This window comes from Cucurbita pepo, chromosome 10 (assembly GCF_057944985.1).
Source record: "Cucurbita pepo subsp. pepo isolate OVF chromosome 10, ASM5794498v1, whole genome shotgun sequence".
NCBI lineage: Eukaryota > Viridiplantae > Streptophyta > Magnoliopsida > Cucurbitales > Cucurbitaceae > Cucurbita > Cucurbita pepo.
In genome coordinates, this window is record NC_141807.1 from 9,591,125 (window position 1) to 9,608,014 (window position 16,890).

Consider the following 16,890-nt stretch of genomic DNA (forward strand, 5'->3'; position numbering starts at 1 on the left):
TTAAGCTAGGATATTACTTCTTGTTATGTTTTCAGGATCTTAGAACTTAAAGGTCATCGTGTCATGTATCATATACTGATCCTGAAAACCTTCCCCTAAAATAACCTTCAATTTTCTCCCCATGAACACATGAGTGGTGTCGTCATAATCATGTAATTCTACTGGTAAATCGTGGTGTAGGACATCTCGTTTAGCTGATGGGAAAGGTAGGCCTATCATAACATCCAACTCATGATACATATTGCAGGACATCCTACCTAAAGAGGAATAGGGGTCTTTTAGTACACATCGTAACGCAGATAATGGTTACTTATGGGTATGGATCCTAGCAACTTATTTAGCATGTTATTCACATAGTTCTAGGTACTTGGTACATGGATTATTGATGAACCTAGGTTTATACATAATTTCATGGGTTAGGCTTTAGGAGTTGAGGTTTTAGCTTAGGAAAACATTAGAGGGTAACCTAACGTGGACTAATTCGTGTGAAAACCTACTAGCACTTTGAGGACCTCTTTCCTTCACCAAACTTATGGGTAAACTTATTTATAAGGTGCAGGAACAAGTTTGGAAATGAATAGTGGACTATAGTTCTCGAATTCTAGATAAACCCATGAACACGATACCCCAAAACAAAAAACTTGTATCTCTTGATTGGGTACTCGATTAAGCTTGCTTCTTGCTCCTAATAGTCTACCCTTATTCATAATTTATAGATGGATTTTCCACTACCATTGAAACGTCTACAATTTCTATAATTTCATTCTTGATTTTTCTGAATCTTCTACCAGAAAAGTCTTCTCCGATCGGAGCCTTTCTTTTTTAAGCAACTTGTAATTCTTATTCTATAAAAAATTTAATGATTCGGGAAGTTTATACAAATTAGAAAAAGTACAATTTTCTCAATGTTTTTTCAATTTTACTTGTTCTTTACTTCTAGATACAACCTAGTAGGGATTATACACGGTCTCTTATTGGAGACCTTGAGTGTTGCAAATTCTCCTCTCCTTTGAAAACTTTCAGTCATCGAAAGTTTTTATTCTAAAATAGGTCGAGGTACAAGGTTCTTATTTGCCTTCTGTTTCCCAAGTGACTTCTTTTACTCTTTGATTCTTCCATAGGACCTTAACAAGAAAGATTTCCTTGTTTCTCAATCATTTGACTTTCTTGTCTATTATTTGAATGGGATCTTCTTTATACGTTAGGTCATCTCTCAAGAAGAGAGTTTCATGAGCCAGTACGTGCGAACGATCTAGGGTATACTTTCTGTAGTATGGATACATGAAAGATATTATGTACTGCAGACAAGTTTGGGCATTGCCCGATTCTATAGGCCACAAATCCAATCCTTTCTAATATCTCAAAGGGAAGGATAAACCTAGGGCTTAGCTTCCCCTTTTTACCCTACCTGAGCACCCCTCTCATGGGGTGCTACCTTTAGGAATATATGATCCCCTACCTACAATTCCATGTCCTTGCGCCTTAGGTCTGCATAGCTTTTCTCTCGGCTTTGTGCGGTTTGTATCCTAGCTTTAATCTTCTGGACTGCGGCTTTGGTACTTTGCACCAACTCTGGCCCAATAGTTGTCGTTTGCCCCCCTTTTTCCCAAAAGATAAGGGATCGAAATCTTCGTCCATAGAGAACCTCGTATGTGGCCATTTGTATGGTGGCTTGGCAAGTATTATTATAAGTGAATTTTATAAGGGGTAGGTACTTATCCGAGCTTCCTGCAAAATCCATCACATATACCCTCAACATGTCTTCCAATATTTGCTTGAGCATTTCTGTTTGATCATCTGTTTATGGGTGGAATGTCGTACTATAACTGCGTACCCAATGCCTTAGTTGAATTTTCCAGAAGCGAGATTTAAATCTGGCATCTCGGTCTAATACTATTGCCTTTTGTTGAATTTCCAGAAGCGTACCCAATACCTTTACTGATAAATATTCATTTTTAATGTTAGCAAATGTAGCACAGTTGGGAGATTGTTAGACTGAAGATTTGAAGGTCACACGTGTTTTATCCACGTTCAACGCACCTAATACAAGTTTATTACCTGACTATACAATCTAAAAACATAACTTGCTTATTCAATTTAAAATTAGTGATTATTTCTTTTTTAAATATAATGAATTTAGCGGAAATACCTTTACTTATGAATTTTCATTTTTAATATTAGCCGGGATAACTCTGTTGGGAGAGCGTCAGACTGAAGATTTGAAGGTCACGTGTTTGATCTCCACGTTCACCGCACCTGATTCTAGTTGCATAACCCGACTATTTAATCTAAAATTAGTCATTATTCCTTTCTGAAATCTCAATGAATTATCGAAAATACCTAACGTGTTCTAGTTCACCGCACCTTATACAAGTTGGATAACTTGAATATCTTATTAAAAATTAGTGATTATTTCTATTTAAAATTTCAATGAATTAGCGAACCTTTACTGATGAATTTTCATTTTTAATGTTAGTGTGGATAGCTCAGTTGAGATAGCGTTAGATTGAAGATCTGAAGGTCTCGTGTTCAATCCATGTTCACCACACATGGTTCACGGTGCATAATTTGACTATTCAATCTAAAATTAGTGATTATTTCTTTCTAACATTTCAATTAATTAGTGGAAATACCTTTACTTAAAACTTAAAAACCTTCATTTTTGATGTTAGCGGGGATAGCTCAGTTTGGAGAGCGTAAGATTTAAGATTTGAAGGTCACGTGTTCGATCTCCACGTTCACCGCACCTATTTATTTTTGCATAACCTGACTATTCAATAAAAAATTAGTCATTATTTCTTTTTAAAATCTCAATGAATCAGCGAAAATACCTTTACTGATGAATTTTCATTTCCAATGATTGCGGGGATAGCTTAGTTGGGAGAGCGTCAGACTGAAGATCTGAAGGCCACGTGTTTGATCCACGTTCACCACACTTTAGTGGAAATACTTTTACTTATGAATTTTCAATTTTAATATTAGCGTGGATAGCTCAGGGAGAGCGTCATATTGAAGATTTAAAGGTAACGTTTGATCCACGTTCACTACATTAGCGATTATTTCTTTTTAAAAATCTCAATCTCAATGAATTAGCAGAAGATCGATTATTTCTTTTTAAAATCTCAATGAATTAGCAGAAGATCTGTCACGTTTTTTATCCAACTGGCATAAGTTGACTAAGTTGCATAACTTTACTATTCAATCTAAAACATTTTATTATTTATTTTTTATGTTATCGAGGATGGCTTAGTTGGGAGAGCATCAGAATGAATATTGGAAGGTCTTGTTTTCAATCTGCATTCATTGCACCTTATAGTTTTATGAATTTTGATTTTTAATGTTAGCGGGGATAGCTCAGTTGGGAGAGTGTCAAACTAAAGATTTGAAGGTCGCATGTTTAATCTCCACTTTCACCGCACCTGTTTCCATTTGCATAAGCTGACTATTCAATAAAAAATAAACTAGTTATTATTTATTTTTAAAATTTCAATGAATAATGAATTAGCGGAAATACCTTTACACATGAATTTTGATTTTTAATGTTAGCGGGGATAGCTTAGTTCGGACTGAATATCTGAAGGTTACATGTTTAATCCACGTTCACCGCACTTGGTTTACGTTTCATAAAAAATAAACTAGTTATTATTTATTTTTAAAATTTCAACGAATAATGAATCAGCAGAAATACCTTTACACATGAATTTTGATTTTTAGTCTTAGCGGGGATAGCTTAGTTCGGACTAAATATCTGAAGGTTACATGTTTAATCCACGTTCACCGCACTTGGTTTACGTTGCATAAGTTCATTAAGTTGCATAACTTTATTCAATCTAAAATTAGTGATTATTTCTTTTTAAAATATAATGAATTAGCGGAAATACCTTTACTTATGATTATTTTTTCAAATATTAGCGAAGATAACTTAGTTTTGAGAGCGTCAGACTGAAAATGTGAAGGTCACGTGTTCGATCCACGTTCACCGCACCTGATTCAAGTCACATAACTTCACTCGTGACTATTCAATTTAAAATTAGTGATTATTCCCTTTTAAAATATCAATGAATTAGCTAAATACTTTACTAATGAGTTTTCATTTTTAATGTTAGCTGGGATAGCTTCGTTGGGAGAGCGTCACTAAAGATCTCAAGGTCACGTGTTTGATCCACGTTCACTGCACCTCATTCAAGTTGACTATGTTGCATAACCTTGCTATTGAATCTAAAATTAGTGATTATTTCTTTTTAAAATCTCAATGAATTAGTGAAATATCTTATTAACGGATGAATTTTTATTTTTAATGTTAGCGGGGATAGCTTAGTTTGGAGAGCGTTCAAGTTGACTAAGTTGCATAACGTGGCTATTCAATCTAAAATTAGTGATTATTTCTTTTTAAAATCTCAATGAAGTAGTGAAAATATCTTAACCGATGAATTTTTATTTTTAATGTTAGTGGGGATAGCTCAGTTTGGAGAGCATCACTGAAGATTTGAAAGTCATGTGAGAGCATCATTGAAGATCTGAAAGTCACGTGTTTGATCCACGTTCACCGCACCTAATTCAAGTTCACTAACTTGCATAACCTAAATATTCAATCTAAAATTAGTGATTATTTCTTTTTAAATTACTTGACTATTTAATCTAAATTTAGTGATTATTTCTTTTTCAAATTTCAGAATTTTCATTTTAATGTTAGCATGGATAGCTCAATGAGAGTGCTTTTGTAGATAGCGTGGATTCCTAATTCTTTATTTGACTATAAATGCTCTATAAGACATTTAGTAAAATGACTCATTTTATTGCCTGGAACAATAAAATTGATCTTCCCTTAGAATTGTCAATAAATTCTACTTTCAATGTTGCTAAGTTGAGTCCTTCTTATGTAGGTGATGATTTTTCTTATTTGAGGACGAATCCTAAAGAGGGGGATGATGATAAGAATCACAGTGTACATTCTACTTTCAATGTTGCTGAGTTGAGTCCTTTTGATGTAGGTGATGATTTTTCTGATTCGAGGACGAATCCTTTTGAAGAGGGGGATGATGATAAGAATCACGGTGTTCCAACTGGACCTATTACACAACCCAAGGCCAAGAAGATTCAACGAGCATTCATACTTCATCTACAAAATTGGATAGGCTAGGTTCAACCATCATTTCTTGTGTGACAAGCTGATTCGTTTGAGTTAAGACCATTTAGAGATTCAAAAGTAAATATTTGCATGGTTGAAGTAGCAGATGAAGTTGCAAGCATCATTTCATGAGTGGTTAGAAAACTTTATTTCTTATTTTAATTTCATAAAGTTTGTAATGCTCAAATTGACTTCGTCTTCTGTGGAGATCTAAAGGGATCAAGATTAAATCACGGCCACTAACTTCTTCCCATGTGCCATTTCTGTTTATTGCTCTAGATCCGTGGCTTGCCTCCATTTCTCACTCTTCAATACTTCTCTAAAGTTTACAAAGTTTGCAGGTTCAGTAGGGGTAAACATGGGAGAGCTTCATCATCATCTTTACAAAAAAAAACTTCTCCTATTGCATAGTCTCTCATCCGGACTGGTGGTCTCTTATTCCTTGCCTTGTTCGAGCTAGGAGAGCTTGCTTCAGCCAAAGAGCCAGATGAAATATTTTCCTCTGCAGTATTTTCATCTGCCGCTTCTATATCCTTATTTTCATCTGCCGTTCATCTGCCGCTTCTATATCCTTATTTTCATCTGCCGTTTCTATGTCATAGAGTCTGTAAGCTTTTGACTCTTCACTGACTCCCAGCAAAACATAACTCAAACTCTTATCATCTAGCTTAGTTCTCTGAGCTGCCTCCTCTTTTTATCTCTGAATCAACTCGAGCTCACAATATTGTTCTTCTTCCTTCCGCTGCAGCTCCAGAACTAATCGTCGCTGTGCTTTTTCTACCCTTCTTCTATTCTCTTCCAGCATTTTATCTAGCTCTTCTCTCTCTTTTCGTGCTTGTTCTTCTTTTTGTCTTGTAGCAGTAAGAGCGACTTCTTTCTCTTTCTCAAGCTGCACATCAACATCATCAAACAACTTCGTGCGACCTTCCTCTATTCGCCTCTGTATTTCTAATTTAGTCTCTTTAGAGTTTAGCCTTTCTTCAACATTCTTCTGAATTAGTTTTTCCATCCTCCTAGTTGCATCTTCTTCTAACTTCTTCAACTCTGTTTCACGCCTTTTCTTCTCTTCTTCCTCTTTCTTAAGCTTCTCTATGGAATGATTCCGATCAGTGGATGCACGACTAGGACTGGAACTGGACGATTTGGGGAAAGAAGATAACGAGGAAGACCTACTTCTGAATTGTGAATGTTTGATTAATCCACCACACCTAAATGGTGTGAAAGTTATCTTATTTATAATCAAATAAATTACAAGGATATGGAAATTGTAATAAATGGAATATTTGTCTTATAATAAAATATCAAATATAAAATATACGGAAAAGTATAATTTATTACTAAATATCCTTAACAAAAATGAAATAAAAAAAATAATATTCCATTGCCGGGAATCAAACCCGGGTCTCTTGGGTGAAAGCCAAATATCCTTACTGCTGGACGACAATGGATTTTTGGTATAGATGTCCTGAAGTCTTTTGTCAGATCGCTGAAGAGTTTTAACATGATCTTTTGCTTAATGTCTAACTCTTCGACACGTCCTTCCCTGTGTGTGTTAGAGTTCTCAGGGCTACCGCGACGTTTCAAGCTGTTCGATTGTGTGGCTCTTTCTTCAAAAGAGTCAATATAAAATGTTAGGTCTTTGATTGGCAACCCATCCAGGGGAGTGTCGATTGCATCGATTCCATCAACGATCTTGCCATGAGTTTATGGTTCATGACCCAATTTTTATACCATTCACCTTCGAGAACTACCATAGTTTTGCATTGTCCATGAGATGCATTGCGGCTAACGTAACTCTCAGGTCGTATGAGAAAGTTCTTGTAGCCCTCAACTCTCAGGTTGTATGATAGAGTTCTTAGAGCTACCGCGACATTTCGAGGTGTTCGATCGTGTGGCTTTTTCTTCAAAAGAGTCAACATCAAATGTCAGGTCTTTATTTGGCAACCCATCAAGGGGAGCGTTGATTGCATCGATTCCATCAACGGTCTTCCCATGAGTTTATGGTGCATTACCCATTTTTTATATTATCCACCTTCGAGCGCCACCGTCCATGAGATGCATTGTGGCCAACGTAACTCTTAGGTTCTATGAGCAAGTTCTTGTAACCTTCAAGTATTGTTCTACGTCAAAAATAAAGCTTTTTAATTCCTTAGCATCCTGGTTCCATTTAAGGGTTTGAGTTTTTGGATTTTCAGTTTGTTAAGCCCAACATGAGCTTGGCTTGGGGTGTGGTTCTCTACGACCCTCCTTGTCAAACTCACTCTGGTGCTCATCTCAGTCATCTCAGCCATGATGGTGCTCAACAAAAGAGACCTTGAAAATGACCGGATTATCACATTAACCATTTGAATGACCTCAACCTCACTTGTTGAAATTGAACCAAATATCTATGACATAACACTATTAAAGGTTCAAAGTTCATAAAAGTCCTTTTAATCTAAGATACTATTGAACTTGACCATTATAGTGCCTCTCAAACCAAGTTCATAAAAGTCTTTTGAATTTAAGATATTATTGAACTCATCCATTATAGTGCTTCTCAAACCTAGGTAAAGTATAAATATAATTGGTGACAAAAGATGAAACTATAAAATAAACGAAATAAGAAAATAAAATTTCATTTTCGAGAATCGAACACGGGTCTCCTCGATGAAAGCTAGATCTTCTGTGTAATGTCTAACTCTTCGACACGTTTTTTTTTATGTGTGTGATAGAGTTCTCAGAGATACCACCACGTTTTTTGTTGTTTGATCATGTGGCTCTTTCTTCAAAAGAGTCAACATCAAACATTAGGTCTTTGATTGGAAACCCATACAGGGGAGCGTCGATTGCTTCAATTCCATCAATGGTCTTCCCATGATTTTTTGGTGCATGACCAGTTTTTTATACAATTCACCTTCAAGCGCCACCATAGTTTTGCATCGTCCATGAGATGCATTGTAGGCCAATGTAACTCTCCGGTCCTCTGAGCAAGTTCCTATACTCTTGAAGTATAATATCAAAACATATTAACGTATTTGATATGTTAAATATTAAAATAATTGATGTGTATCATAAACATTAAATAAAAATATATATTTTAAATTTGAATGAGATTCATATTAATTAAATATATATTATGATATTCTACGATATTTTAATATTATTGAAATAAGATATTATATCTTAATGTATTAGGTATTCAAATATATAATTTGACAAAAATTATCACAAGTTCACTTTAAATAGAACCCTAGGGTTAAGTCAAAAAGCATCGAACACTACATACTGTGACATTTTAGGTGATATTTTGCAGAGGAAGCTAATAAGGTCTTCAAAGAGCATGTGGTCATGTCTGGCATTTTAGGTTAACAACATGGTGAAAAGAAACCAGAAATTCTTATACTGGTAATTAACTACAAACCTTTGAATAAGGTTTTAGAATAAATAAGATATCCAATCCAAAACAAAAATGATTTGATAAAAAGAATTTAGAGTCAAATGTTTTTATAAAATTCGACATGAAATTGGGATTTCGGAAAATTCTAGTTTCCTAAAAGGACAAATATAAAATAGCATTTAACGCTCCATCCGAATTTCAGAAGATTATGAATGATATGTTCAATCCTTTCAAAAAAATTCGATAGTTTATATCGATGATGTGTTGATATTTTCTAAAACCATTAAGATCAACACTTAAAACATCTACATACATTCATTAATGTAATCAATTCATTAGTCAAATAAACTCTCTGCTTAAGTCTTATTGACCCAAGGGCAGATCTCATAATGAAACGTGACGCATCAAATATCGGATATGGAGGTATCTAAAATTGTCAAAGAGAATAGAGAATCAATTATCATATTTCATTCAAAAGCCTCCAATAATACCATACAAATTACAAAATAGTAAAAAAAAAAAAAAAAAAAAAAAAAAAAAGTATTATTTCCATGGTACTCTTTGTACAAAAATTTTAAATAAAATTTAATTAACAAAACTATTAAAATCTATTCGAGAGTCAAATTTAGTTTTAGAGAAAGAAGGGAATAATCTTGTTTCAAACTAAAAAATAATTTTGCTAGATAGAAGTAAATTCTGTTGTGGTTTGATTTTAAAATTCGACCTATAAAAGGAGTTGAAAACACCTTGGGGGATTACCTATGGGAGAATTTCTAACAAAGTCTCTCTTCTTAAACTGATACTAATCCAACCAATCATTTACATGGACTCAAAAGTTCAATTACCTATAAAAGAAGTTGAAAACACCTTGTGAAAGTATCTAAGGATACTATGACCTCTAGCTTTGCAAAATCCAGCGTTGTTGGCGCTTATCAAAATCGCTGCCAAAATAAAGTTTAACAAGTGGTTCTATGGTGTAGTGGTTAGCACTTTCGACTTTGAATCTAACGACCTGTGTTTAATTCCAGATAGGTAATCCACCAATTTATACAAAATTGGTCCATAGCCGATTCGGTAGGGTCACTTTTGGACCGATAATCTGTAGAAGGGGTCACTAAGGTTGAGATCATACAAAATGGGACCATAGCTCAATGTTAGAGCATTTGATTGCAGATCAAGAGGTCACCAATTCGAACCTAGTTGGGCCCTGTTAGGTTATGGAGCTTGCTGCTTATTTATAGCTTGGTCAACGGTTCTATCCGGTAAAACTATATTTGGTAAAGGTATATCCGGTAAAGCTATATTTTGTAAAGCTATATATCTTAAATAGCTATATATAGTAGATGGTTAAATCGGGTAAAGCTATATATAGTAAATGGCTATATATAGTAGATGGTTAAATCTGGTAAACCTATATATAGTAAACTGAACTATATATATATACCATCCGCTAGAGCTTTGAAAAGTACTTTCTATTCTATGTAATTCTCTCTTACTATACATACGTGAAGTCATCAATAGAAAAATTCTTTTACCTAGAGTTCTCCTTGCATTTTTCTCTATCCTGTTCTTTGTGTTCATCTAGACCGAGCGTGTGCGTTGTTGTGCGATCCCAACAACTAGTATCAGAGCTAGGCGAAATTCACCACGATCTGTGAAGATGGAAAGTTCAAAGATTGGAATTGAGAAGTTCGATGGATCCGATTTCGGTTTCTGGATGATGCAGATTGAAGATTATCTGTACCAGAAAGATCTTCACGAACCTCTGTTGGGAGTGAAGCCGGAATCCATGACCATGGAATAGTGGAAGCTCAAGGATCAACAAGCCTTGGGGCTGATTCGGTTGACGCTATCCAGAAACGTGGCGTTCAACATTATCAAGTAGAAGACAACGTCAGATCTATTGAAGGCGCTATCAAATATGTATGAAAAACCCTCGGCTATGAACAAGGTGTATTTGATGTGGAGATTGTTCAATCTACAGATATCTGAAGGTGGACCTGTTGCTGATCATATAAATGAATTCAATATGATCATAAGTCAACTGAGTTCGGTGGAAATTAATTTCGAAGATGAAATTAAAGCGTTGATTTTGATGTCATTCTTACCCGAGTCATGGGATACTGTTGTTGCCGCAATCAGTTGTTCTCGAGGATCTGATAAACTGAAGTTTTATGAAATTCGAGATGTAGTTCTCAGCGAAAGTATTCGCAAACGGGAAACTGGAGATTCATCAGGCAATGCTCTCAGTGTTGATTGAAGGGGAAGAAGTAAACTGAAGGGCCCAAACAAAGGGCGATCAAAATCAAAGAACCGAGAAAAATCTTCAAATAGACCAAACGTAACGTGTTGGAATTGTGGAGAAAAAGATCACTTTTGGACAGGTTGTACAAGACCAAAGATGCATCTTTTCATCAGAAGACATTGGGGATGCTCTAATCCTCAGCATGGACAGTTCGATTGAATCCTGGATTTTGGATTCATGTGCATCTTTTCATTCGTCTCCAAATAAAGAGTTGTTTTGGAATTTCAAGTCTAGAAATTTCGAGAAGGTGTACTTTGCTGACAACAAAGATTTGGAGATTAAAGGAAAAAGAGATGTCTGCATAAAAACTCCGGCAGGAAATGAGTGGACATTAAAGGATGTCAGATATATTCCTGGTCTCTGAAGGAACCTGATCTCTATTGGTCAGTTGGACAGCACAGGTTATGCAACAAAGTTAGGGAAGAGTTCGTGGAAGATTATGAAGGGTGCTACGGTGGTAGCACGTGGCTCAAAATCTGGAACCTTATACACCACTGCAGGGTGTATGAACATAGCTGCTGTTGCTGAGAGTGCTTCAAATTCAAGTCTACAGCACAATAGACTTGAACCAATGAGCGCGAAAGGAATGAAGAGGCTGGTTGCGAAAGAAGTTTTAGAAGGTCTGAAATCTGTTGATGTGGGTTGTTGTGAGAACTACGTTATGAGCAAGCAGAAACGAGTTAGCTTCACAAGGATCGCCAGAGAATTGAAGAAAGTGCGATTGAAAATGGAACCAGATGTGGAGCAAGGTTCCAAGACCACGAAGACAGTGGGAGTTGAGCTTGAGTTGCAGGGAAACTCACCTAGTGATGTTGTAGCAGATACTCAAGAAACTCCTGAGACTACTGCTGAGGAACCAGATGTGGAGCAAGGTTCCAAGACAACAAAGCAAGTGGGAGTTGAGGTTGAGTTGCGGAGAAAATCACCAAGTGATCTTGTAGCAGATACTCAACAAACTTCTGAGGTTGTTACGGAGGAATCAGCAGTGGAGCAACTGACACCTGAACTGGTGTTGATAAGATCATCCTGTACTATCAGAGTACCAGATATGTATGTACCTTCATTACACTATCTGTTGCTGATGAAAGGGAACCACAACCCTTTGATGAGACCCTACAGTTGGAGGATACAACAAAGTAGGAGCAAGTCATGGATGATGGGACGTCTAGGCTTCAAAAATGCGTTGTACTGACATTGAGTACGTGGCAATAGTTGAAGCTGGAAAGAAGACGATATGGATGACTGACTATCTGGAAGAATGGGCAAGAAGCAGCACGAAGATTCTTAACAGAAATAGTCAGAGTGTCATACAGTTGGCGAAGGAACCCGGTCTATCATTTAAAGAGAAAACACATAAGACGATACCATTTCACTTGCAGGTTAGTGAAAGATGATGATGTATTTGGAGAAGATAGAGGGTGCAAAGAATCCAGCAAACATGTTGACAAAATGTGTTGATGTTGGAATATTGAGGTTGTGCAAAGCCTCAATTGATATGGTGACATGAAGACCATGAAGATGCTCATGGTCGTTTGAGAATGAAATTCTTGGTTGACTAGATCAATCTCCAAGTGGAAGAATTGTTAGGTTATGGAGCCTACGGCTTATTTATAACTTGGTCAACGGTTATATCCGGTAAAGTTATATTTGGTAAAGCTATATCCGGTACAGCTATATTTGGTAAAACTATATCCGATAAACGTAAATAGCTATATATAGTAGATGGTTAAATCGGGTAAAGCTATATATAGTAAATAGCTATATATAGTAGACGGTTAAATTTGGTAAACCTATATATAGTAAACTGAACTATATATATATCCCATCCGCTAGAGCTTTGAAAAGTACTTTCTATTCTCTGTAATTCTCTCTTACTGTACATACGTGAAGTCATCAATAGAAAAATTCTTTTAGCTAGAGTTCTCCTTGCACTTTTCTCTATCCTGTTCTTTGTGTTTATCTAGATCGAGCGTGTGCGTTGTTGTGCGATCCTAACAGGCCCTTCTATCTTGGATAGAAATTTGTTACACTTTTTGGACCGACACTATGTCTAAGGGGTCACTAAGGTAGAGAATTTGACCGGTCACCCGTTTGAACTTGGTTGGGCCCTTTTATTTTGGAGAGACACTTTTTACACTTTTAGACTAACACTCTATAGAAGAGGTCACTCAGGTTGAAATCATGCAAAATGGGTCCATAGCGCATTTGACTACAGATCAAGAGGTCACCCATTCGAATTTTGTTGGGCCCTTTTATCATTTTACTTTGTTTTCAACCTCTTTTAACTTGCAATCCGTGCTTGGAGAACCCACCGAAATGTGAGTTTGTAACCCATCTGTTAGGGTTCTTGGAATGATTCTCTAGATTATCCCTTCCATGTTGGGAGTCGGGCCATAGGTCTTGGGTGAAGGAACCGTTGGTTTTCTCATTGTCTTTGAGATAACAATTCTTTTCTATTTTATATAAATTTTTTAAATATGGGTTCATTTACAAATGCATGCTAACACCCTTATTGTTGAATAAATGACATGAAACTAGTTTCACATAGTAACGTTGCCTTTTGCTCCTATTGGTGGAAGGATAATAGGTCGATTATATCTATAGGGTAGTTTTAAGCGTGACAACGAGACTAATTTTTTTTTTTTAGTTAAAAATTAGAATTATAACAATCTGCCTAAAACCCTCAGACTAATTTTGCTTCATTTCTAAATGCAAGCAGAAAAAGTAGAAAAATGAAAACATGTAAATTGTAAACTCAAACATTTCAAAGAAATAAATAAGTTTTGATGGTACCAATGCTAACGAGAAAACAATCAACCAAATTTATTTGGAACATAGAAAACTTCATGTCTCCATCTAGTAAAGCCAATAAACCAAAGGGCCTAATATAGAGAAATAAAAAAAATGTTACCCTCATTTGTGTTGTGTTGTTTCATAAGTGATCAATGGATGTTGACTTTGACCAATTCCTACTCTTTTTTTTCTATATTTTGAAACTATTTTAAACACTTTTTGGTGTACTCCTTATAATTTTACCTTTTTAAGGTTGTAAATATTTGTGCACCGGTGAGATTATTAGTCAACTGAGTTCAGTGGACTATTATGATTATTAGTCAACTGAGTTAAGTGGAAATAAATTTTGAAGATGAAATTAAAGTATTAATTTTGATGTCATCTTTACCTGAGTTTTGGGATATTGTTATTAATGAGATTCAATCTAATGCCATTACTAATTCACAATGATAATATTCAAAATACTTGACAAAAAAGAACAGTCAACGTAAGATATTTGAAACAAATAAATATTTTGTCCTCTATGATATATCAAATCACTCATTTCAAATTCCTTAATAATAAGCGTCAAGTCTTACATCTTTTATAGTGAAAAGTTCCTTAAATAGAAGTCTTATTAGATACTTCTAAGCATTTAGAGATCAACTAGACACAAAGCTAAACATTCTAAAAAAGATTAGGGGTTAAACTTTTAAGTTAACTTAATTTAAGAAACTTATGATTTTAATATTATCAAGAGTTTAATTGAGCTACGTCAATTCAATCTAGTGGACCCAAGAATTGAACCAAACCAAACCAACTAGTTAGTAACATGATTTAGTGGAAGCATTTTCACGCAAAGTAGAAGCAATAATGGAGGGTTTGAAATAATATAGTTTTCACCCCTTGTTTCTCGAGTGAATATTGAAATAATATAGTTTTCATGTTAATTTTGCACAGAAGAAAGAAAGACGGGGATGTAAAGTATTATTTCAATTTGTTTGTAATATACAACAATATATAAATTAACTATAAGAAATATATAAAATTACATGTTCTCCAAGAGCTTCAATCAACATCGGAGGGTTGCTTCTGCAACCACTCTAAAGGTGCTCAAGATCACAACGAGTTAGATAAAACAGTTCTAGAACTTTGAATCCAATAACTTGAGTTTGACTCATGATAGGATCTCCCTTCTTGTGGAATCTGCATAAAATAGGAAAACCATTCCAAAATAAATTTTTACAAGGGGTTCTTTGGTGTAGTGGTTAGCACTTTGGACTTTGAATCCAACCACTGTGGTTCTACTCCCGGTAGGACCTTTGACAACACAAGACATTTTAAAACAAAACAGTGTTACCACTTCCCATGAGTGCATAGGTGGTGTTGTCATAGTCGTGGCATCCTTTTGACAACACAAGACATTTTAAAACAAAACAGTGTTACCACTTCCCATGAGTGCATAGGTGGTGTTGTCATAATCGTGGCATCCTGCTAGCAAAACGTGGTGCAGGCTGCTCATGGTACATATACCATAGCATCCCACCTAAAGAGAAATAGCGGCCTCTATGCATAATGTTTTGGGTCAAGCTTGGAACTTATAAGTTCTTAGGAATAGCCAAGCATGATATTGTGCACGTAGTATAGACCAAGGGTACATCTGGGGAATCTATTACTTTAGGGATATCACTTTAGTTATCCTAGGAGCCTGGGGAATCTATTACTTTAGGGATAACTTAGTTATCCTAGGAGGTAAAGTCATATGGATCGTGATGAGCATTTTCTCCCATATCTTGGTTTCGCTAACTAAAGTTTACAAATAACTCCCAAACTTCATTACCTTATATAACCTCTCGGGAAAAGGATTCATACAACATTTCATAAAATAAGATCTACTGAGAAAACCCGAGAAAAGGTCAACTTTTGAGTTGACTTGGACAGTTCAGTTGAATTGGCCGTATCATCGTTTTCTTCCTCTGAACAGGAAGAACGTGGATCGTAGCCTAAGATATTCGCTACCAAAGTTCATCCAAAATCTGATTTATCGCTGGAGATAAAACAAAGAATTTCTTATTGGGTAGCCGATTCTAGGGGTTTCAAGGCCCTATTTCTTCATTGAACCTCTTCCATATCCTATCTTCAGACTAAAGGAATTTGTTTGGAGGAACGTCTTTGAGTGTAGGACCTTAATTTCTAGAAATCGTTCTCGGTATGCAACTCACTCGAAACGCCAGATTTTTGATCTCGTGGGTAGCTTATTCTACGACGTTTTAGCTCTGGATTCCTTCATCAAGTTTACTCAACTTCTTCCTCTGAAGCTAGAGGAATCCTTAATTTGAAGGAAAAGAGATCGTAGATAGGAATTTTGACTCTCATCCCCAATTTAATTTTGAAACCTATTTCCTTCCATTTGGCATGCTCTCGAGGTTATTTTTCTTCGTGGTCTTCTATGGAAGCATTCCTTGGAGGTACAAAAACTGATTGGAATCATTCTTGCTCGACGAGTCATCATGTATCCTCGGGTTGGATTTTCAAGTTTTTCTTGAAGTTCTTCAATGGCGGATTGAATTGGGGGAATGGTTTCTAGGCACTTTCAGCACTCTATTCCTTCATAGAACTTGTGGGTAATCTTGTTGAGAAACGGTAGGAATAAGTTTGAAGAGAAATGGTGGAGGATTGCTCTCGAATTTGGAAGAAATCTGAGAGTAGGAGACTCATAATCTAAACGCTTATTGCCTTCGATTGGGGGATCGACCTTTCTCGATTCTTATTCCATATTGTTGGTCCTACTTTAGACTTTATAGGAGGAGCTTAAACCGACATTGAGAGCTCCAGATTCTTCGTTATTTTGAAGTTTGAAGTGAAATGGTGGAGGATTGCTCTGGAATTTGGAAGAAATCTGAGAGTAGGAGAAACACAATCTAAACGTTTATTGCCTTCAATTGGGGGATCGACCTTTCTCGATTCTTATTCCGTATTGTTGCTCCTACTTCCCACTTTATAGGAGGAGCTTAAACCGACATTGAGTGCTCTAGAATCTTCATTATTTAGAGATCGATCTTTCTCGATAATTTTTTGGTTATATCAACTCCGATCATGGCCTTATCGACCTTGGCTTTGCATACTAGTCGTTGGATGTGATGATCCATGCGTGTTCGTTCTAGATCATATCAAATTTTGGAAGACATCCGACGGTTGAGATTTGAGTTCGAAAGATTTTGCTGGATGGTCACGGTAGATGCTCTGATTCTAATTAGAGTGACATTTCTGTAATTATCCATTCTTCTAGGGGTATTTTGGTAATTT

The 16,890-nt window shown here is 35.9% G+C and overlaps 1 protein-coding gene and 1 non-coding gene across 2 annotated transcripts in view; one reads left to right on the forward strand and one right to left on the reverse strand.

Annotated features, from left to right (window-relative positions):
* The window catches only part of LOC147790627 (uncharacterized), a 54,256-nt gene that overhangs the window by 30,742 nt on the left and 6,624 nt on the right, over positions 1 to 16,890 (reverse strand). The window lies entirely within an intron of this gene.
* Positions 2,863 to 2,935, forward strand: TRNAF-GAA (transfer RNA phenylalanine (anticodon GAA)). The gene has a single exon. It is a non-coding gene; the product is annotated as a tRNA-Phe (tRNA).